The sequence below is a fragment of the Rhipicephalus sanguineus genome, chromosome 3, assembly GCF_013339695.2.
Source record: "Rhipicephalus sanguineus isolate Rsan-2018 chromosome 3, BIME_Rsan_1.4, whole genome shotgun sequence".
Classification (NCBI taxonomy): domain Eukaryota; kingdom Metazoa; phylum Arthropoda; class Arachnida; order Ixodida; family Ixodidae; genus Rhipicephalus; species Rhipicephalus sanguineus.
This window is the reverse complement of record NC_051178.1, coordinates 230,932,700-230,955,670: the sequence shown is the minus strand read 5'-3', so window position 1 is coordinate 230,955,670 and position 22,971 is coordinate 230,932,700. Positions and strand designations below refer to the sequence as shown.

At 47.6% G+C, this 22,971-nt stretch overlaps 2 non-coding genes across 2 annotated transcripts; one reads left to right on the top strand and one right to left on the bottom strand.

Annotated features, from left to right (window-relative positions):
• Nucleotides 1-17,033: 17,033 nt before the first annotated feature.
• Nucleotides 17,034-17,107, bottom strand: Trnas-uga (transfer RNA serine (anticodon UGA)). The gene has a single exon. It is a non-coding gene; the product is annotated as a tRNA-Ser (tRNA).
• Nucleotides 17,108-17,180: 73 nt separating this feature from the next.
• Trnas-gga (transfer RNA serine (anticodon GGA)) lies at nucleotides 17,181-17,254 on the top strand. The gene has a single exon. It is a non-coding gene; the product is annotated as a tRNA-Ser (tRNA).
• Nucleotides 17,255-22,971: the final 5,717 nt, after the last annotated feature.

Here is a 22,971-nt window from a genome sequence, read left to right as displayed (position 1 = left end):
CACTTGAACATCGCGCGAACCCTCCCACGTGAATCAAGTTCTTAAAAAAGATGATTCCGTAGATTTTCATCCAGGCAGCAAAAGGCATATAGATAAGTTCGCTGATAGTCCCTTTGGAAAAATTATTACACGGAAAACTTGTGCTTCAGGACGGGCGTTAACGGAGTTCAGTTATCGTTCCAAGTCGAAGGCTTACGCTAGTTGTTTCAACTGTCCATGGTTCTATCCAAGAGTTCTGTCAGTCTTGACGCATTTTCTACTGGTATTACGCACTGAAGTGATAGGCTGATCCGTACTGATGTTGAAGCAAGAACTTCGCCAAACAGTTCGCACGGAGCAGTTTTCGGACTCCGCAATCAGCCAGAGGGGAATAAAAGGATGCGGATGTAGACGTAAAGGTTTCTGTTTTTTACACCCATGAAACGGTTTTGCATACCTCGAAAATCAAGAGACCTGCTCTCCTCCGACAATTTTCGTTTTATTTTTCTTTGTACTTCGTCTCGATCAAACTTGGCAAATACGCTGTGAAGCGGAGAGATAAAAAGGCCAGCCATTGAATGTCTTTCGCGCGTTATTTCGAAGCACATCTCCATAGCTTCAGACGTAACCATTCCTGAATCTGAATCTGCAGGAAGCCCGTGTTTATAGAGCGAGAGACCCGCGGGAAAGTTCAAGACGAGCCTAAGTCTTGCTTTGATAAGAGATACATGACTGACAAAATGTGCTGCGTAAGCGCCGTCTTCGAGTGGCACGTAAGACCGAAAACGATAGAAAATAGGAGGATAACGCGGGTGGAGGTTGAGGGGTGTAGGAGATTGAGACACCCAAGTACATTTTTTTATAGGAAAGTATGGTGACAGATAAGGAATGTATGCATAACTGGGAAGGTGAGGACAGACGCAGGACCTCGTTGGCTCTCTGAAAAAAGAAACATTCAAAAATGTTGCGGAGAATCATGAATGAGGGTCGAGAACTGCGGGGCTGCACGCAGTGATCGCCGAGACGTGCTTTGCATATCTCAAGCCCGATCCATTTTCACTCCCGACGCTATAAAAATGCAACCAGATCCATCAGCCTACGGAGTACCGTAAAAAATACACGACGAAAGGTAAAACAAATAAGGGGCATCTTTTATTTACGGGCGTAATGGAATAGGGAAAAACGAGAAATAACGATCATGCTCTGGACTGCGCTGGTTCTACGTAGCCGTGAATATTTTACAAGGAGTGAATGATCGGGTTGCTGGGGCATTTTCAGCTTTATTAAGTGTCTATCGGCGCGAACGCGTGCTTTGGTTACGGCGACTCGTATCACCTAAGCGCACAAGCACTTTGTGACGTTTATGGTTATGGTTTACAGAGCTGCGCCTAAATTAAACGATGCATCGTAGTCTATACCTCGTTAGTTCTTTTTTTTTTCTGACCCCATCTCTATACATGAGCGTCTGCGTTTCGCATTGCGTGCTAGGGTGTCTTGAATTTCTAATCTGTCGTAAGTTTTAGTGAGTAAACGTTAACAAGTGCGTTTCTTCAGCGGAGACCAGTCTTACTGGACCTCCCGCCTTCTCTTTTCAAGATTATTAACGACCTCTTAACTTGTCGTTGTCACTGTGCTTGACAAAATCGCTTAATGTGGTGGCGTCGCCAAAAGCTGTCCAGTGCGCCCTTCTCCCTCCCCTTCCTTCTCCGTCGCGCGCTAATAGATCATTGACAAAAGTTCGTGTGTAACTAACGCGCAAAATCAGCCCCCCGCAAACAAGTAGAACGTGACTGCGGGAGCCAAAATTCCCCAAATCGCATATTTTTGTTCTCTAATCGGGACAGTTTGTTCCGTTGTTTGTCACATCTATCATTAATTATTTCAAACTGTAAGTAGCAACCTGGGCGGGTGAGTTACAAATAACTTGTACAGAGTATCCCTTGCAAAAATTTATGTAGACATTCTATAGACTGTCTAAACCCATTTTTAGACCGTCTATAGACTGTCTACATACATTTTTTCAGGGATGCGCTCTTCCATGAACACTTTGTACATCTGACGAGTGTAGACAAACCCTAGGTCAAGCATTATCTTCAGGCAGCTTAGAAGTAAATGACTTCTCTTATGAGCACCAAGCTATATCGCGCACCCAATCAGAGTTTTCGTAATGACGTTCGCAAACATGCTCGGCGTGCGGTGCTTTATAGTCAACAAAAAACTGGCAGAAGCCACTTTCCAAGTGCAGCGTTTGAAGGCATTGCAAAGGCATCAACGCTTAGTGGGACTGCAAGCGTACGTTGCTACAGCACAGTTTTTCTTTCATCTCAATTAACTCCCCTCAGCACAGCCTCCCTTTCGCACTAACCACTTCTTCCTTTTTCTTTTCTACCGCGTTGAGTTCATCAAAAAAACTGAATAAAGTGACAATATTAGTCTGGAAATTGTGGGCTGCCGCGCCGGTATAGGTTATGCCTGATGGAAAATTGATGGCTATCTGCAAGGTATATGTAGCAGCTGGGGAGCTTTTTCTGACAAACGACCAGGTACAGAGTTTACGTTGTCTTATCAGCATTTTCGAGCGGTGAGCGAGACATAGCGTCTCCTGTCACATGAAACGGTTCCCGACGCAGAATCGATTCTTCCAAAGAGAGAAAGTGACAAAAAATCACAGCATATCCACGTGGTGAATGATGATGAGTGGGGCGAAGCGAACTCGCGCTGCAGCACGGCGATGGCATTGGCGCGAGCGTGGTCCTTCTTGATGGAAGATATCGTGACTAGATTGTTTGAGAACCGCAATCTGTCGCACACACCGCAACTATGGCCGAAACTGTTATCAAGAAAGTCCCGCTGGAAGCGCGCGTCGACGCCTTCGGGCAGAGCCCGCCTGATGCGTTTTGCAGCCACTTCACGTGCTCGCACAGCTTCAGGCTCTGCCTGCCGGTACGCGCGCTTTCTCGCCGCTTCACGGTCCTTCACATTTTGAAGATCCGATTCGGCCTCGCGGGCTCGAACGGCGGGGTATTCGCGCCGCAGCCGTGCAGCTTGTCGAGCAGCTTCGGCCTCGCGGGCTCGAACGGCGGGGTCTTCTCGCCGCAGCCGTGCAGCTTGTCGAGCAGCGTCGACTTCGCGGGCTCGAACGGCGGAATCTGCTTCGCGGCGTCGACGTGCAGCTTCGGCCTCGCGGGCTCTCACCTCAGGATTCTGTCTGCGAGCGCGCGCTGCCGCCGCCTTCCGTGCCCTCCTTTCCGCAGCCTTGTCTTCCATCTGGCGACTCCGAGCTAAAGAGAAAGCGTGCCAAGAGGGAGCCTCATGGCGCGTTACTTCTGAAATGTTGTCTTCGGGTGTCGTTGAAAACACGAGACGTAGTAAAGAAGAAAGAACGCCACACAGGTGAACACGCACGAGAGTGTCACTCGTCAACGTCGCCTTCTTCTTCTACTGCATACCAGAACGCGCGCAGTAAAGAAGGAAGAATGCCACACAGGCGAACACGCACGAGAGTCTCACTCGTCAACGTCGTCTTCTTCTTCTACTGCATACTAGAACGCGCGCTTCTCACGAACTAGAGGTGGCTACTACAAACAAACAAACAAACCTACAAACGGAGGATGGACAGACCCACGGCATAAGGAGCTTCGCCCCTAAAAGGACTTAAAACCCTGGCGTATGCAATGTCGACAACACTATATAATGCCCGAAAAGAGGTCAAACAACGCTGCACTTATCTACCTAAATTTTAACGCATCCCAGTGCCAGAAATAAAAGGCGTTCTTCGTCAGATAAGTTCGTCGCTGGTGTACATAACGATATCCAGTTGCTTTAGTCCCTCGTGTAAACATACTGGTGCACCGAATTGATCTCCAACCGGTAGGGCTCACTTGTTTTTGTATAACTGATCGACAAGCGCTCTCTATAACATCGCTGGGTTTAGTAACCAAAGCCGAAGCACTGGCAGCAGTTTCAGTTTCCGTTCAATTAATGCTTAGCTATTCGAAGTGGGAAACTTGTTAATAATAATAATTTCTCAGTACCAAAACAACAATATGATTATGAGGCACGCCGTAGTGGAAGGTCCTTTAATAGGTACCATTTGAAACAGTGAGTACAAAAAGCGTTCCGCACAACTACTTGACCTTGTGTGCCCTGTTTCCTTGTGTGACCTTGTGTGTCCTGCTCATTTTCATGCTACTCATTATCTTCGTTTCTTTTCTGTTGACTTACGGCTCTCCTTCTACCCCTACATCTCGTACAACCACATTCCAGTCAAGGAACCAAGACAACGCCCACAACGGTGATCGCGCTTTCAAAGGAGCCCGGAACACTACGTGCTTAGCTTGTTTACAGTACCCACTGAGATCTCTATAGTCGGCGGCACGTCCCTCTTCTATAGAGGGCTGTGATACTCGCCGCGGTGGTCTAATGGTTATGGTGCTTTACTGCTGACCCGACGGTCGCGGGATCAAATGCTAGTCGCGGCGGCTGCATTTTCGATAGAGGCCAAAATGCTTGAGGCCCGTGTATTTAGATTTAGTTAAAGAAACCCAGGTGGTCGAAATTTCCGGAGCCCTCCCCGACGGCGCCCCTCATAATCATATCCTGGTTTTGGCCCGTTAAACGCAAGCAGAAAAAAAAGAGGGAGGGCTGCCATACATGAGGCACTAAAGCGCCTATAATTCATTAAAGGCTATTAAGGCGAGGCATTGTACTTCGAAAAGTACAACTGAATCCATCAGCATCACAGCACGCTCGCTCGCTCGCTCGCTCACTCACTCACTCACTCACTCACTCACTCACTCACTCACTCACTCACTCACTCACTCACTCACTCACTCACTCACTCACACTCACTCACTCACTCACTCACTCACTCACTCACTCACTCACTCACTTCGCTCACTCGCTTCACTCATTCACTCATATCACTCACTTAGCTCACTTGCTTCACTGATTCACTCACTTCGCTCACTCACTCACTCACTCACTGAATTCACTCACATCACTCTCTCACTTCGCTCTCACCTCACTCACTTTGCTCACCCACTCAGCTCATTCACATCATTAACTCATTTCACTCACTCACTCACTCACTTCACTCTCACCACATCCACTTCGCTCACTTCACTCACTCACTCACTCACTCACTCACTCACTCACTCACTCACTCACTCACTCACTCACTCACTCACTCACTCACTCACTCACTCACTCACTCACTCACTCACTCACTCAATTCGCTCACATAACTCACTTCGCTCTCACCTCACTCGCTCACTCATTCACAGCCTCGTTACGATTGCAATGCAACCCCTATATCGTCTCTCTTCGCAAACGTTTCTATTAGGTTTACGGGAACTCAAGCGTATAAGCCGACGCGAAGAACGCTTTACATGACGTCAGCGTTCGCCGGTCACATTTGTCTTCACTACAGCCGCGTGTGTACCACTTCACCCACGAACATGGCCCACATCTGTCTGTCTCTATCGGCGTTTGGCCTGTGCTGAACTGTCGTTCTCTTTCCATTTCACCGGGCCACCAGAGCAGCGCGACTACGCCCACGCTGCCTGCTGCTTGGGATCAGGAGGACTCTTAATTCTCGAGGCTTGGGCCACCGGAAGCCCCGCGTTGTACACACACATGGGTCTGGTCGGTGTATGTAAGCCTTACATCAGCAAAGCGGCCGCCCTACAAGCGCCGGGATTGCCCTAACGAGCCCGATTCACGTCTGTAGTGCCGTACCCGAAAGCTTCGGCCGAGAGAGCGATAGACGCAGGGTGGGCGCGCGTTACTTACTCCGCATCGCCAAAGCCCGCGGTTGTGCTCGCGCGAGAGACAATGAACAAGGGACAAGTGGCGTCGCACCCTAACGAGGCACGGATTAATGATCCCCGCTTGCCTTTCCCTTTGGCTCGGCGGGGCCTCTGAAGCCAATCGGCTAGCACAGGCTCGTTAGCCATGTTAAGCTCGTTTTCTCTGTCCAGGACCGGTCGCTTTGATCGCGGCTCCTCGTGTATCTTTAATTGCTCCCCGGCAATGCATCACTTGTTTTACGGCTGGCCATAGCCATCTTGTTCTCTTCTTCAAGCTTCCTTCGTTTCTACTTTTCTTTCTATTAACGCGAGTGACTCATCTTTTCTACTTTCGTCTTTCTTCGGTCCCGTCTGTGAGAGGAAAGTTGCGGTCGCTCACCGCTGCGTCGGTCCGGCATGAAATGACTGTATCGGGACCTTCGCGGAAGCGAATTCTCCCCGGAGTGATCTATACTTGCCTCCTTCGAAGAGCATGCGGTTAGTTTATGGCTCGCAACTCTGTATGCAATGGGGGAGGGGGGCGGAGCCGCGGAGTTAACGGCACGCAAGACGTAGTCCGCTCTAATCGAGTTTTCGGTCTCAACTAAGAGTTGCGTCCCGATTCGGTACCTCGTTTCCGTAAACAAGCGATCCTGTTTTCACTTTAGAGCACGAGGTGTGCTTAAACGTTGGGCCGTACGAGAATAGAAATGGTGTGGTAACACACTCGCCCTTACAGTGGAAGCCAAAAAAAGAAAATTGAGCGACAATACTCTCATAATACTTCTACGACCGTGGAAGTTCAACAACTTTTATTTCTTGTTGAGAGTTTTCTTTCCAACTTTAACGGTACTCTTCACTCAACAGATATTTTCGGTCGCTGCTTAGAGAACAACGACGCTTCCCCTTTTTCTCAGCTTCCTTGCTTCTTATATCGGAGTTCGGTCGATGTTGGCTATTCAAGAACATCGCACACGTAGTTGCGGGCAAGGACACGGGAGACGCGGCGTGGCTGCTGCAGCAGATTTTTGGTGAAAACTGCCTTTCTTTTCTCTTTTTCTCTCGCTGTTCCCCACTCCTTACCTCCGCTCCTCGCGATGTGCTTCGACTTCCGATGCTCTCTGCGTTTATCAAAGACCAGCCGGTGTCGGTGTATGAGCGAATCATTTCGGCAGGAAAAAAAAACGAGGGTACGAATGTTCTTTGGACGCTTTTTGTTCCTGCGTTTATGCATCTTTTGCGCTTGTGCTTCTAATGCCTCACTTATATTAGAGCTTCGATGTTCTCACGTAAAAAGAGCGCAGGAAAGAAATGATGCCGGCATTGTACATAGCGCTGAAAAAAAAAAAGCGTAAGGTGATTTTCCAATAGGCAGTCAAAAAGTGGAGAACATTTGGAAGGAGTCCAGATGTTGCCGCGCGAGTCTCTTCTCGGTGTAGATAGCAGCTGCTCAAAACCTGCCCACGAAGTTGGCGACATGGGAACGCCATTAGAGTTTGAAGCATCCTCGAGACGAAGCCTCTTCGTTTTATTTTGCAGGCTGCAGGAACAGATAGCAACTGGCGCGCGCATCTCTCATTTCTTTGTTGTCCTTGTTTAGCCAAAGTTGTTCAGCTGCGAAAACGCCGTTTCGTCTGGGACGCTTTTTGGGAGGCTTCGTTTTGCTCCAGGCCATAACAACGTAAAGAAAAAGAACCACCGCGCTAACGAAACGGGAATGTTCATTTCAATGAAGTTAGTGCGGACAATGTTGGGAGTGGCTCCTCATAGTCAATACGGAATTATGTTCAGAACAGCGAGTTCGTTTTCTTTTCCTTTCATTGAAGCAAATGTTTCTCTTCCGCTTGACGTTTGGAGAGCGCAGCTATGAGCTGTCGAACATATTTCCGTGTTTCGAGAGTACACTAGCGTCTATTCACTGTATCATGTTAACTGTTCATAGTATCGATATGTGTGCTATTTTGTGTATTTGACATGGTTAACCCAAATATCTTTGAAAGCTACACCGGAAGGAAAGCGGAAAAAGTACCATCTTTAGTCGCTGTTGTAATTCTTCGCCTTGAAAGAGACGAGTGCAATATCTAATATATATCGGAATACGATATGCCTACCTCAGTCTGGTTACTCTGGCGGCTAACCCCGACGAGCATTTTTTATTCTAAAAAAAAAGTCACAGTTTCGCCGCAAGGGCGAAGCAATGAATGCGATAGCAAGAAATTAATGCTATACTAAGTGAGGCTCGCCAATGGATACTCTCAGTTTGAACAGCGCTCCTGTTGCAAAGGCGGCCGAAGCAGCGAAGGAAACTGGCGTGCTTCAAGTGTCGAGCTGTGACACTTGATAGTTCGCGCTCATCTTCTGTTTGTTCGTTTAGCGGCGTCCCTGAGGTCGAGTGGCATCCGTACGCGCCGTAACATGAGCGCGGACATCACGGTGAAAGCTTGAAACGTTCCTCTTACCCTCACCACGAGAAAACCGCGCGAGCAGACAGCGGAAGGGCAAGGTTCTCCCATGCGCAAATATAAGAAGAAGCGAGCGAGCTCGCCGACGACTTTTAAATGCGCCCGTCGGGCTCCTAGCGCCATCTCGCTGGTAATGAAGAAACGCTTATTGTAGCCTGCCGTCTCTGAGTCCGTCCAGCGGTAAAGGGTGTGTATATAACGCTCGCCGTTAGCTACGTGGAGGATCTGCGTTTCGTGGCGTAGTGGATAGCGCCACTCGCTGAGGAGGAAGAGGTCCCTGGTTCGATTCCGCGCTTCGGAAGCACTTTTCTGAATTATTTTTCTTTGGGGCTTTTATATATATAGACATACTTATACATATACGGTGCATGACGGCGACGGCAAAATTCAGCCGAGACTGTCCATGTAATTGCTATCGCAATAAAAATAACTTATCAGTGTTCAATGGCTGCAAGATTAGTCGCGCCATCTTGCTGCCATCACTACCTTAAAGGGATTACCATTGTGACGTACACAATTATTTTGCCGCCCATGGCAGTAAGGGGTTCCTCGCAGAGCGAAGGCAGTCCCTTATAAGCTTTCGTGAACTGGCGCTGTCAGTATTCTTAACGCAGCGTGACAGCAATTTGCTTCATGCTTTTCGGGCTTATTACGAGTGCGCGACTTATAATCCCTTTCCTTTTATTGGTCTCGTCATTTTTAGCTTGCAAACAGCGAGTCTAGCTGGAGGAAATAAGAGCAGCTGTCGAGGGGAAACCAGCCAACTGCGTAATGAGCTCCGTTTTTGTCGCTATCCTTTCATTCTGCGAAGTACGTGAGCACTCCGACTCTAATACGGGGGAGGCACGTGCAAGTAGAACTCCATGAATTCTCCCGTTGCTTAACGACGCCCGTCAGCGAATACACCTAGAGAACGCCGAACAAGAAGGCAGTCGCACAGACACGGACGCAAGAGGTCTCTTCTGCCTGTGTTTGTACGCCTATCTCCTACCACGAATCCGTACCAACTAGCTCAACCCTTTGTCGCTCTATAAGGACACCAAACGCTCTGGTTTTTGTACACGCACGAGCAAGTCGATCATCCACCGCCGCCCCCACCTCTTCCACTCCGTTTCCTCTTTCACTGCAACCTCAAGTATATTCGCCCTAAACTAGCGCTGTGGCTCGAAGCTCGGCTTGACATTGACTATGATACGGCTGCTCTCGTCTCTGCCCTCTCTTCTAATTTGTTGGCGTAGGTTCAGTGCTCTTATTGCATCACTTCTTTCTTGTTATTATCGTTTTATTTGTTTAATTCTCTGCGGTAGAAGTGTCTGCATTCGAACGACCGTGTTCCGAGTGTAGCTAATCTAGTTTTGGCTTGGAAGGCATTGCAGAACGGGTAACAAGGAGGTGCCCGAGGATTGGTGGGCTCCTCATTTGCGTGGCTTCTGTTGCGCTCACAAGAGGGCCTCCTTGAAGATAAAACGCGAACTCACGCACGCGCTTCGCTGTAAAATGAACGTAACCGCCCTGCCCTGTTGGAGGTTAATTCGAATGGAAAGCTGTAGATAGTTACGATTGCAAAAGAAACAGAGCCATACGTGGTTTGCTGACACTTAAGCTTTGGTGAAGGAAAATATTCTTTTAGTGCCGCTTGCTGTCGTTTTGCGATCAATAGTTTTTTAGTTGTTTGCCACTGAGCTGAGCATTCCATCAATTCTTAATCAGCTTTTTCGAAAGGCGTTCGACAGCCGCGCATGCGTGTGTTGATATGTATGTATGTATGTATGTATGTATGTATGTATGTATGCATGTATGTATGTATGTATGTATGTATGTATGTATGTATGTATGTATGTGTGTGTGTGTGTGTGTGTGTGTGTGTGTGTGTGTGTGTGTGTGTGTGTGTGTGTGTGTGTGTGTGTGTGTGTGTGTGTGTGTGTGTGTGTGTGTGTGTGTGTGTGTGTGTGTGTGTGTGTGTGTAGGCTGCTAAAGATAAGATTGGCTCTGACGTAAATGTTCAAGCCAAAATTGCGCTGATATGACACAAACTGAAGGCGGTGGACACAAAAGTACACGCATTACTTAGGCCTCACTTGTCGCATCTCACTCTGTGAGTACTTTGCCCACGCACGCGCGCACTTAAGCCTTCTCCCTCATTTTAAGTACTTAAACATCTCGCCAAACAATTCTATAAATTGGGATGCTGAAAGTAATGCTGCTCTTCATGCTGAAAGCAGCAGCGTCATGCAGCGTAATGCAGCGTCATGCTGAAAGCAGCATGACGTGCCATACTCATGCGTCCGGCCTCTGTTTTTTCTACACGTCCTTAAAACATTTACTTTCAGTTTATTAAGATCTAGTTCACGCTGAACTGTACCTTGCAATACCTCCAGCCTCGGCTAACATCTCTAAGCTCCCTGGATGTCTCATTCAGTTCAACTCCGCCACATGCCCAGCGCCGTAAGCAGCCACTGGGAGTCATTTGTCATTTCACCTTAGCGTTCGTCGAAAAGCGGCAAGCGGGGCACCGACTCCGGCCGGTGCGGGAGATGGCCCGTTTCGACATTCGCCAGTCTGTGCAATCGACTCGATAAATAACGACTGCCGCCGACTCCACCCAAACGTCGTCCGCCGTTTGGAAACATTCCCGCAAATTGAAATTCAAGTGATATGTGACTTGCGCAGGCAGACCTTGCTTTTTTTTTGTTTTTACCGCAACTTATGGTTTCAAGTGCGCGAGCTTCTTGAAGACGTTTCTCTTTGCGTGTGTTTGTGTATTATAGAAGAAGAAGATCGCGTGCGAGCTGCACGGAATTTTAACCTCAACTGATATTGGATCACCTTTGTATTGCGAACAAAATTACGTACAAGTGAAACAGCCGAGTGCTGTACTGAAGACACAATACAGACAGTGCACCTTGTTTCCTGGCTTCTCCAGCGAGTTCTGAGTCCTCGACGTAAGATCGATCTTCCTCCTTATGAAAACTTTATAGATGAGCATTTCCCGATTGACACCATTTTCCACGCAATGTATTGTCCTCAAAGCGATTCCTTCGCCTGGTTATAGTGCCGATGTGCTCCTTTTTTCTAATCTCATGTTTAGGTCTCAACTTCCCGTGGTATTCAGGTTATACTTACATCTATTCGCAATGGGGACAGCAAATTGCAGCCAATTTCTTTTTGCTAACAGGAAGTGCAGCTAAGAAGTTGACTATTACGAAGAGAACTCTGTCGACAGACACTAAGCGAGAACGCTGCCGAAGAAAATGGCAACAAACGTCCGCATATAAACGCGTTTTAGGGTCAACAAAAATACTCGGTCGTTGTTTACGCCAAAAACATTTTTGGTCCTTGTGCAAGTAGCTAGCCTCGCATATCCGTCCACAACCAATTTCGTATTCAAATGCCGAAAAATTTTGGACCTTGCCTTCTTCCTACTTTTTTTGCGGCCACAGAAGCAAGTGTGTACGTGAAAAGACCGAATGTTTGCCACTTTTTAGAGCTGCTCGCATTCTGAAATAAAAGGACGATAAAGGAGGCCCGTTTGGGGAAGGTGTTTGAAACAAAGAGGCCTTAGCTGGGCACAGTGAGCAAAATAAAATTACGCCACGTATTATGCTTCCCGAGATCTGCTCTTCGCTGAAGGGCTGCTCAGCCCATCGGGCATGACGATGAATGCATAGTCCGTTTTTCTCTCCGAATGAATTCAGCGCTCTCAACTGCTTTATAAGATGAAAAAAAAAAGGAAGACGCAATGGCGGACCGGTCTAATGTGCGCGGCGATTTGCATAATCCCCATATATTCACGCTTTTTCGGAACCACTCCTCGCCTGGCTGCCCAAATATTTATGCTCGCTGTCCCCAAGTGGGTGTTTTCTCAAGGGATCAGTTCGTCTCTCGTTTTATGATGTGGCGGAGCGGCGGAGGAAGGAAAAAAAGGTTTATGTTTCTTGCGTAGCCCTCTAACTTGTGATCGAATAGGCGGTATAAGCGCTGCTCTGGAAAAATTTGAGCCCACGTCTTCGCGCGGTTGCTGGAAGTTAAACAAAGCTATTCCTGAATATACGAGATATCAACGCCATTTTGTTACTTTCGCTTCGATGTATTTGGACAACTCAAGAAGGGACTCGTCGTGACGTTTTTGAAAGCAACCAAAATTTCTTACCTGTCGTTTCTAGGTGCAGCAGAGTACAGTATGAGTTTTAACTGTCTCAAAGAACCATTGGATTTTATCGAAAGTTCGCAACGAGTCGTCCTATATTTACATTGCTCATCATTCTAATTAGCCCTGTGACAGGAGGTGCGTGGCACTTATCAGTGACTCCGCATACACAGGTACGCCATGTGAAGTGGTGCCCAGAACTAGCAAGCTTTCAATGACAGAGAGAAAGCTTTCAATGACAGAACCATTGCTACACAGTGGCAGTTCATTGTCTTTAAATATGATGAGGTGCTGACGATGATGATAATGATGGTGGTGGTGGGGATGATGAGGAGGAGGAGGAAGAGATAGAGACATTAATGCTTGGCGGTAAGAGTTCATGGAGCGAATAATCTTAGTGAATGCATAGACCGCCGGCTGGCTACCCACTGCTGGACAAAGAAGGGTAAAGGAAAGTACAAATGATAGGAAGGGCCCATATAATCAAGGAAATTTTCATATATGAAAATCGTGAGCAAGACTTCAATATCTCTACCTGTACTAAGTTTAGCGAAGTGGAGCTAATTTTGGAGGCAGTGCGGAAGTGTTGACGTTCAAATGATATTACGGAAATGCATCAGATGATGTAATGTCTGGCTTGAATTATTATGCGATGGAACGTCAACGCCACTTTCGCACTACTTGGCTCGGCATAGTGTGACACACATTTTACACATTTTCTTGTTCGCTTGCTACGTGCAAAAAAAAAAAGAAAAATATCCACGCATATCCACGAAGTGAATGATGATGAGTGGGCGAAGCTCTGGGGATCGTTCGGTCACCGTGAATCTCCCGTTTGTCGTTTTCGCCGTTTTGCCGCCGCTTACCGCGCCCTCGCCTCCAGAGTAGTAGCTTGTCGTTGGCGTTCCCGTTGAGCCGCCGCATGCCGCGCCTTACGTTCGTTTTCATCCATAGCAGAAAGGGAATGTGGGGTCTGGAACGCGCTTACATATGCATTTGCACCGCAGCGTCCTCTCGTGTACTTAAAGTGGCATAAAGATCGATGACAGCGCTAAGTCCTAAGGTCCATAATGTGTACGTTGAAGTCGCCGACTAGTATAAAGGGTTTGTGCTTGCAGATGTTTTATATTTGGTCATAATTACGATTGTTGTTCGTCTACTGTAAACCTTTTTTTGATTCACATACACCCATGTTTCGACTATACCAACGGTTTTCCAGCCACCATGACAGTGAGCGTCGACGACAAAGCTCGGTCCTAAGGTCTATAATTTCTACGTTGAAATCGCCGACTAGTATAAAGGGTTTGTGCTTCTAGGTATTTTATATTGCTCTGTCACAATTATGATACGCCCTCGTGCACCGCCGCGCCCCTAGCGGACTCCACGCAAAACTGAGACACGCCGCATGCTGCACACGGGACATGCATCGACCTTAAGGTGCCCCTCAAAAATTAATTCGGCAGATCCCACGCCTTGTGGGAATCGGTTTCATACGAAGCAGGCAGCCAGTAATTCTGCGCGGCATTTCTTGGCTTTCAGCCAAGAGTTACGTTGTGGATCGATATTAAGGCGAACTAACAGACAATAATCGACGTGTTTTTGTCGATGGAGTAGTTGTGCGCACATCGTGGGCTTACCAGGCACGCCGACTACACTGAAGTTTGAATGGTCTGACGTAGTACCAGCACTCTCTTTAGAGCACAGACGTCTGTTTCGTCGAAACGAAGTGCACGCTACGGGGCGATGATGTGAATATTGTACGCAACTTTCGTTAGCGCATTCCTCCCGGGTGGAGCAACGCTTGAATATAGCTTGCTGAATCATAGGAATGCAAACGTAATGTTTATCAGACTGTTATAAAACCGGAGCCAACACTGGAACCACAAGTGACATTAACCCGACATGACGCCTGTATCATAGGAGTACGTACGTAGTGTTGATTGCTTTGTTATAAAATGAGATGGCCAGCACGTAGTGTTGATTTCTTTGTTATAACATGAGATGGCCAGCACTACAACTACAATTGACGTCGCACCGACATTATGCCTGCATAGGGTCCTTTTCCAAAGCAGTTTCAAGACCTGGCGTGGCTCTGTGGTACCTGACTGCCACGCAGAATGCTTGGGTCCGATTCCTGCTGGGATCTTAATTTTTATTCTTTGCATTCGTCAGGTCATCGCTGTCGGTGTCTGTTTTTCTTGAACATATTGAGTGGATTCAGCGCGATACAACGAGGACTGAGGTGAAGAAGCGACACGAACACCGCTGTATCCACTCAATATGTTCAACAGAATCCAACTCACCCAAACGTCAGTTCAGTTTTTTCTTAACGCTCAGGCTGATCGCCGTGGCTTGCGGTATACGGGCATGTGCCACAGCTGTCTGGAGAAAAGGGTTTGACGACGTACGTGACAGGATTTTCACGTCATTCATGTCATGACCAGACAGGCATATTCGTCAAACCCTCTTACCCTCCCATGTCAGTTTCGGTCTACACTAAGGAAGTGATCACGAGAGCTCCTAGACGTAGCTAGATAGATAGATAGATAGATAGATAGATAGATAGATAGATAGATAGATAGATAGATAGATAGATAGATAGATAGATAGATAGATAGATAGATAGATAGATAGATAGATAGATAGATAGATAGATAGATAGGAAGAAACGCTCAAAGTATCTTGGGTTTGCTAAGAAATGCTTCGCATTTAAAAAGGAAAACACAAGAGCAAACAACCATTTTCATTCTTTTTTGCGTTGTTTTACTTGCCCCCGAATGTCTAACGATGCAACAGAAGCGAAGGGGAATGTACAGCTTAATCAGTGATAGCACGTTCATCATGTGTAAAACAGCTAGCGCAGCCTGCAGGTTTTGTCCTGATAGCAGAGCGGACCTAGACCAACACATTATGTGGTAATTTAAGAGCCACTGCCCTCCTCCTAATTTTGTAGTTTTACGTAGTCGGGCGCTGTGGGAGGCTGCCAGGTGCAGCTGCAACCCCGAACATCAGGAGGCTATAGATAGATAGATAGATAGATAGATAGATAGATAGATAGATAGATAGATAGATAGATAGATAGATAGATAGATAGATAGATAGATAGATAGATAGATAGATAGATAGATAGATAGATAGATAGATAGATAGATAGATAGATAGATAGATAGATAGATAGATAGATAGATAGATAGATAGATAGATAGATAGATAGATAGATAGATAGATAGATAGATAGATAGATAGATAGATAGATCTTTTACCACCACGTTGGCTGTGGTGGTAAAAGAGGCCTACCTCGAAAAGGATAAACTTTCTCGCCTTCATCCCGCAGCCCCTTTCTCTTTCAGGTAGAATAAATAAAGTTGTTTTTTTCTCTCTCTCTCTCCTGTTAACACCACAAACACTGCTCTCGCATGACAGTCATTAACGTTATCTCGTTAACCACACACTTTCGCAATTTTGCATTGAGGCAGCTTTCGTTTCATCGCGGATTTATCGTCTTGGAGGTGCAAACTCACAGGCTGCCCCATCCGGAATTGTTCTTTCCTGCCTGTTTCAGCTTTCTAATTTTTTTCCGGACTTTTATCCTCACGCGTGCGGTTCATTTGACAGCGAGTGCTGATTTCTGATTCGGAAAAAAAGAGTCCAGTCAGCGCGGCCGCCTTTTCGAAAGGCAGCCGACGAACGATCCGCTCGATGTTTCATCAGACGTTTTAGCTGCAGCTCGGGGTGAAAGTTACATTTGCATAATTTGAATGATAATGAAGGCGGATACCCAGCCTCTTGACGCCAGATGGCGCGATGCTTTCCTCATTACGCCTTCGACGGGTCAGCATTTCTGGGCCACTGATTGCGATAGCACTTTCCAGTCCCCCCTATCCAGTGAAAAAAAAAAAAGCACTCTTGTTCTCACTCGATTTTTCTCCTTTCTCTTTGGTGATGAAGAAAAGCGAACCCCCTTATTGGCTTCCTGTTTTTCTGCATAACAGCAACAGTGTGTGTGTGTGTGTGTGTGTGTGTGTGTGTGTGTGTGTGTGTGTGTGTGTGTGTGTGTGTGTGTGTGTGTGTGTGTGTGTGTGTGTGTGTGTGTGTGTGTGTGTGTGTGTGTGTGTGTGTGTGTGTGTGTGTGTGTGTGTGTGTGTGTGTGTGTGTGTGTGTTGGGTACTCTGCTTCTGCACACAGTTGTTTCTTCTGGCCTGGACCGAGACAAGCAGAGCTTGCTGGTTAAGTATGCGTAGATCAATTCTACGCACGCAGCACTAAAAAAGGGCTATTCATCAAAGGTTGCATAATTTGACGCTCTCTTTTTCAACTATTCATAGAAGTGCTGCGGACTTTAGCATGTCTCACGATATGCCATCTAATTTTGATTAAGTTGTGCACGTTCATACGTAAACGTGAAACGCGCATCTGTAAATACGAAATAAATTTTTTCCACAACAGTTCGTATATAACTGTGCTGTTTGAAGCCGTTATTGCCGCATAAGTGAGCATGCAAGACCCGTAATGCTTGAACTGCAAAACAGAACTGCCCTCCGTGTTGCCCTAGAGTTCAGAAAGGGAAAACAGACAACCACTCGTTTGTAGCACGAAGCCACAAGGAAATCCATACGGATTTCTCAGAAATAAAGCCTCTTAGTTGCCGAAAAATTCGTCCTGGTCCGGGGTTCGAACCCGGGACCAACGCCTTTCAGGGGCGGTCGCTCTACCAATTGAGCTAACCAGGAAGCTAACAATTGGCAGCTTCCCAATTGCTAGAAACCAGGAAGCTAGCAATTGGGAAGCTGCCAATTGCTAGCTTCCTGGTTAGCTCAATTGGTAGAGCGACCGCCCCGGAAAGGCGTTGGTCCCGGGTTCGAACCCCGGACCAGGACGAATTTTTCGGCAACTAAGAGGCTTTATTTCTGAAAAATCCGTATGGATTTCCTTGTGGCTTCGTGCTACAACGAGTGGTTGTCTATTTTCTCTTTCTTAACCCTTTCGCCACCTTGCGGGATTCCGCAGAACTGATTTGCAATATGTGCCCTAGAGTTCGTAATTTAATAACTCTCGCAAGCATGGTCAATCTTCTCAGACTCGAAGACAGCGCTCCAGTGTCTTATGCTGCCATTTTGTCATGAACCTAATGAACTAATAAACATTTAGTTGCTGATATGGCTTCTTCACCACCACGCAACCGAAAAAGAAATACAACATAGCGTATCAGGGGAATCCGGACCATAGCGTTATCGACGGCTGTGGAGAAGAGGCCGCCCGATCTGCCCATGATGGTGTCCAATCTACTGCTATGCTGTAGTCCAGAACAAACACGGTAACACGACTTCGGTTCGTTAGCACATGAACTCCTGCTTGCACGGAGAAACTCGACGGAATTCAGAACGCTCGTCTCCACAGCTTGAGTCCGAATCTTCAGCTCCGTCTTGAGTCACGCAGGAATATCTCGAGCTGAGTAGACGCTTCCGTGCCTCCTGTGGCTCGTCGTGGCCTTCACGAACGCCTACTCATTTCGGATAGAAATGACCAAAAATTTCGACATGCGATAATTGTAGCTGCGAGGGATCAATTTTTCCATCTTCTCTGTGAGTGTCCCCATTTCAGTGTTACAGTTTGCAAGCTTCAAAATACAGTTTGCAAGCTTCTTAAAATTGCTTCATCTGTAGAACGCTTCCTACTTGATGAAGCCAATCCGGTACATCTTGCTGAACCTTTCGTGTTTCCACAAATGAACATATAGACTCGAAGAAGTTGTATCGAACCGGACGTGTATTAATATCAGCGTGGCGCCCAGGTCAGAATGTCTTAAGCCGAGTAAAAAAAAATGGAGGTAACACCTGGAGTAAAATATTTTTCTTCAAATTACACAGTGCAACATTGCCTGTCAAAACATGGATGCAGGAAGAGGGCTTATTCGTTCCATGGGGAGACCTTTGTTTACTCTGCAGGAAGCCGGAGACAATCGAACATGTTTTTCTTGACTGCTGGGATGCGGTCTTTTTCGGGACGTTCTTCAACGCACTTTAAAAAAGAATTTGCCCCTTGACGCCTACGGCATCAGATTTCTCCCGGTTCATCTCACTGGGCCTGCACAGTATATGGCAGTCAAGAATGGCGGGACTAAGATAACTCGGCAGATGTTGGACACGGCGCGAACGCGCCTTGTACCTTTCACACATTCTCTTTCGCACGGTGCTCTCTGTTGGCGGTGTAGGTAGGCGGCGCGGAGCGGGGTGGTGCCGCCGTCTATGAGAGGTCAAAAGAAGTAATGCTTCACGATTGACACTTACTAGCGCTTACTCCGAGATTACGCACGATATCGGAGGTCATGGTTACAGCGTCTCGATACCAGCGAGGTACACTGGCCGCGCTGGCGTCACCGAGGCACCCTTGACGCAGTTACGTTGGTTACGCTCTTTCTTTGCATTTCGCTTCGTGTTAGCGTGCGTCGGCTCATCGAAGTAGTGCAGCTTCCACATGCTTCCACATCTCCGCCGCCGATTGCTTCGATTGCGAGAGCACCGACTAACAAAACTGCTGCAATTCGCGATGTCCGTAGACTGTCGCGCCGCACCGCGGCGCATGGCGGCAACGACTCTTGGAGGATAGGCAGACGACGACGCGTGTTTTGGCTGCTTTAGTCAAATGCCTCGCGCCTTTGTACTCTTTTTATGCGCGTCATGGCTAAGAAGCACAACAACAATCGGATGTGCTGCGTGCCCCAGTGCACAAATCGAGCTGCCCTTAAGAAGATAAGCCTCCATTCGTTCCCGCAAGATCCGCGGGAAAGAAAGGAATGGGTGGTGAGGCTTCGAATCGGTAAGCCTGTGACGCCGCCGATGCGGGTCTGCAGCGCACGTTTCATCCCCAGTGATTTCTTCTGGAGCAATACAGTTGAGTGAAAATCGCTTTCACTTTTCGCTTTAATTGACGTAGAGGCCCATACGTGCTAGCGTGACGCGACGCGATGGACAGTAAACAAAAAATGCTGCAAACTGCGGGAAGCTTAAGGAACGAGCAAGCAAGCGAGCAAACCTAGTGGACGCGAAGTTGCTTGTTTTCGTGTGATCTTCGCAGTTGTTTTTACAGAGATTCAATACCGACTTCGATACACAAGCGAATTCCGTGAAATATTTCAATAAGCTCCGACATTGTACGGGCACTTTTGATCGCGGCCAGGGCCATCGGGATTACGCTCGGTCGTAATCTTATGAAGCTGTTTCGATGCGATCGAATAATATTCATAGCGATTTATAATAACAGTATTCCACGGGCACATTTTATCGTGATCAAAGCCGATCCGAATCGCATCTTTTAATCGTGATTGGTCCAAACTGATCCACGTCGAGTTCGGCGTAGACGTCACCAAAATAACAACCGTCGTGATCTCGATTGCGCCTGATCGCGATCAAGAGATCGTGAAGCAGCACCTGATTCGGACCGAGCCTAATCAAGATCGGCCCTGACCGTGATCACGAGTGGCCGCGTGACAACGGTTTTGCGCGCGTCGGAGGCCTGTACAATGCAGACAATCAATCTATGCAAGCTTCGATCTAAAGTGACATGATGCGTCCGTTTAACACCAAGCGGTTTTATGAACTTAAAACGAATCGAGAGAGTGTCTTAGACGAAAAGTGGGGTCCTCTGTACCTGCCAATAACTTTTACTGTTCATTGAAACACATATTTTTGCTATTTAACGGAGACGTGCTGTGCAGACTCCGAGCTGCTGTTTGACACCTGAGAGGAAAAGGCTCCTGTCTACAGCTAATGTGCTGTCGCACATCGTGCAAAACGTGTCGCACCACGCTGAAGAACACGCAACGAGCTGTGTTTACAAGGGTCTCTCAGGGCAAAGCAGAGCGCCTATCATCCCTCGAACAACCATCTTGAGTCGACTTGCGCGCCACCTACAGTTCGCGGACAGTGCGAATACGCGTTGCAGAAAGGACGCGATTTCGACGGGCGAATGTGGTGCCTTGGTGGAGCGAGACTAGCGCCTGCGAGACATAGCACAGCGGGACGCACGCGTTTGCGGCTCAGGCTACGAACCTCTGCCTCCCGCGTTGCTGAAGCGTAGTGTGTGGTAGTGTATGCATGAACGCAGGCGTCGGTCACCCATTGCTAGAAAGCGCACACCGTGCCGTTTCTCTCCTTAATTGACGACGCTTTGAAGAAGTGCGTACCGGGTACCAATGTTGATTATGAGCTTGTTGATATCATCCTTACGCGGGATTCACGATTTCCTCCGCCCGAATATATGTTCACAACGTCAGCTACCACAACGGTTTAATCATGATCATGGGCGTTAGTCGTCGCGATAGAGACATGCCGTCAACATGAGTGCATCCACGTCAAAACGGTGCTGTAGCTGCCAAACACGAATAGACATTGCACAAGCTCTCATATATCACTACACATTAAGCACTACTTCTGTGAAAACACGTTTCACTTTCGTGTTATACCGATTCCTATGACGGAGGGATCAGTCATGTTTTTCCTCTCCTCTTCTTCTCACTGCAGCACGCACACTGCGGTGTGGAATCGAATCCACAAGCTTCGCTGATACTTCCCTGGCTACGCAACCCCTGGTGAGCCTTGAGAAGAATAGAACCGACGAAAGGGGAAAAGATCGCGTGGCGGTGGAGAAATCGGGGGTGGGAGTTAAGTTCAAACTTGGGTAAAGGCAATCTCATCAGCGAAACGTGCAGCACCCGTCATTCCAGTGAACCCCCATCTCAAGCACTGCTGCTGAATCAGTGGGACTTTTATCTTTCCTTCCGAGCATACGGGAGCCCCGCATTCGGAATCAAATATGCAGATTTCCGACGACCATAGACCCCGCACTGAATACACCACGGTGCTGCTTTCTTCTCCTCCAGGAGTCTGTCTCCCCGTGCTTGCCATGCACAAAAACGATTTCCGATTGCCTACTTGTCCGTTTTTGATGCCATGGCTACTAGTCTCGGGGCCTGGCAATGTTTCTGTTTTCTTGCAGTCCACTACCAAAGGAGGTCTCCTTTTTTAACGGAACTTCGATTACATTAATTTTGGAATATGTTATACATGCACATCAGTGAACGGCTGCCCCGGGGCAAGATGATCGCTAGAAAACTTGGTGCAGGCAAGAACCTGCAGGAGAACGGATCGCACAATCTTTACCTTCCCTACAGCTCACCATTTCTCTCTCTCTTTCTCTCTTCTTTTTTTCTTTCTTTTTTTTTGTGTTGAACTCCGAAAATATAATCAAAGTAAGAACTGTTCCCGCAACCATACTTTCGTGTACAACGTTTAGCTTTGTTTAAACTCCGTTCGAGAAAAACGAAAGCAAAATCACTATATATTTGTGTAATCGCACTAATATTTTTCATGTAGCCAGTAAAACGCAGGTTTCATGGGATAGTTGCATGGAGACATCGGTTACCAGACCCCCGCATTTACGGACAAGCTCCTATGAAGGTGAGTCAGCCAGCCGTGTGAGCGATTGTACTGTTCATGAAGGCAGCAATGTCAACGACCAACGCTTCTCTTGAATTGAGGGCTTTGTGACATAGGCTCCTCAGCCGGTCCATTTGAAGAGTTAATTCACTGCGATAGTTCATGCGAACAAGCTTATGATGATCGGCCAGTGACAGTCACTCCTTCTGAGCGAAACGTTTCGAATGTTCTACGCCTTAATTCTATTTAATTATGTTTAAATCGGCCATCACTACTGTTAACAAACTTTGGCTAAGAAAGCTGGGACAAAGCTAGTGGATACTGGAGGAATCCTAAATTTTCTTGTTCCAAGCACGCAAACGAGAGCGCGTTCACTTAATCCGTCTTTTACATTTTCCTGTGCTGGCATGTGCCGTTTTGGTTGGGTTTCTGTAGGGGCCGGGACAACTGGCAACGCCAGAACAGAGGCCTCCGAGATCAAGAGACGTTTCGCAGCTTTTCCGCTAGGAGAAGTGCGCATGCGCTGTAGCATCGTGACAAGGCGGATTTTCGTGTAGACGCGCCCCTCGGGTCAAGTGACCTGGGTGACGCCTACTACCGCTACGACGACAATGACGGAACAGGGTAGAATAAGATGGCTCCGCTGTAAAAACAGAATTCCGCAAACGTAAGGACAATTCTTCGTCGTTGTTGCTGTTATATATGAGACGAAACGGTATACAGTCAAAACGTTGTATTAAGATCCGATGCACGGGCTTCGGTAGACATGTATTCCTGCCGATAAGCGCCGCGATGCCCTCAGTACACCGCATGTCTACTCGCCATACACCGGTCTTTCGCGTGATTCCGCCCGTTGCCGTTATCTGAATGCACTCGACTGGAAGGATCACGTGGTGACATCGGGGCCGGAAATAAGACGCCGCCTTTCTTCTCGCATCATTTCCGCGCCGGCTGCTCCCTTGAGCGGTAATTGAGAAATTCCCCGGCAAAGGATTTCGCTTGGCCTCGCCTGTCTGGTTAGATCCCCCTCGCGGGCCGTCGTGCACTCCGGGCATCTCGCAACAGCGGCCAGATACAGAACTGGCTCGACGGCTGGCGTGGATAACGCGAGCAAGATGAACTCGCAGCTTTTGTTGAGTAGCTTGATTTGTTAGAGCATA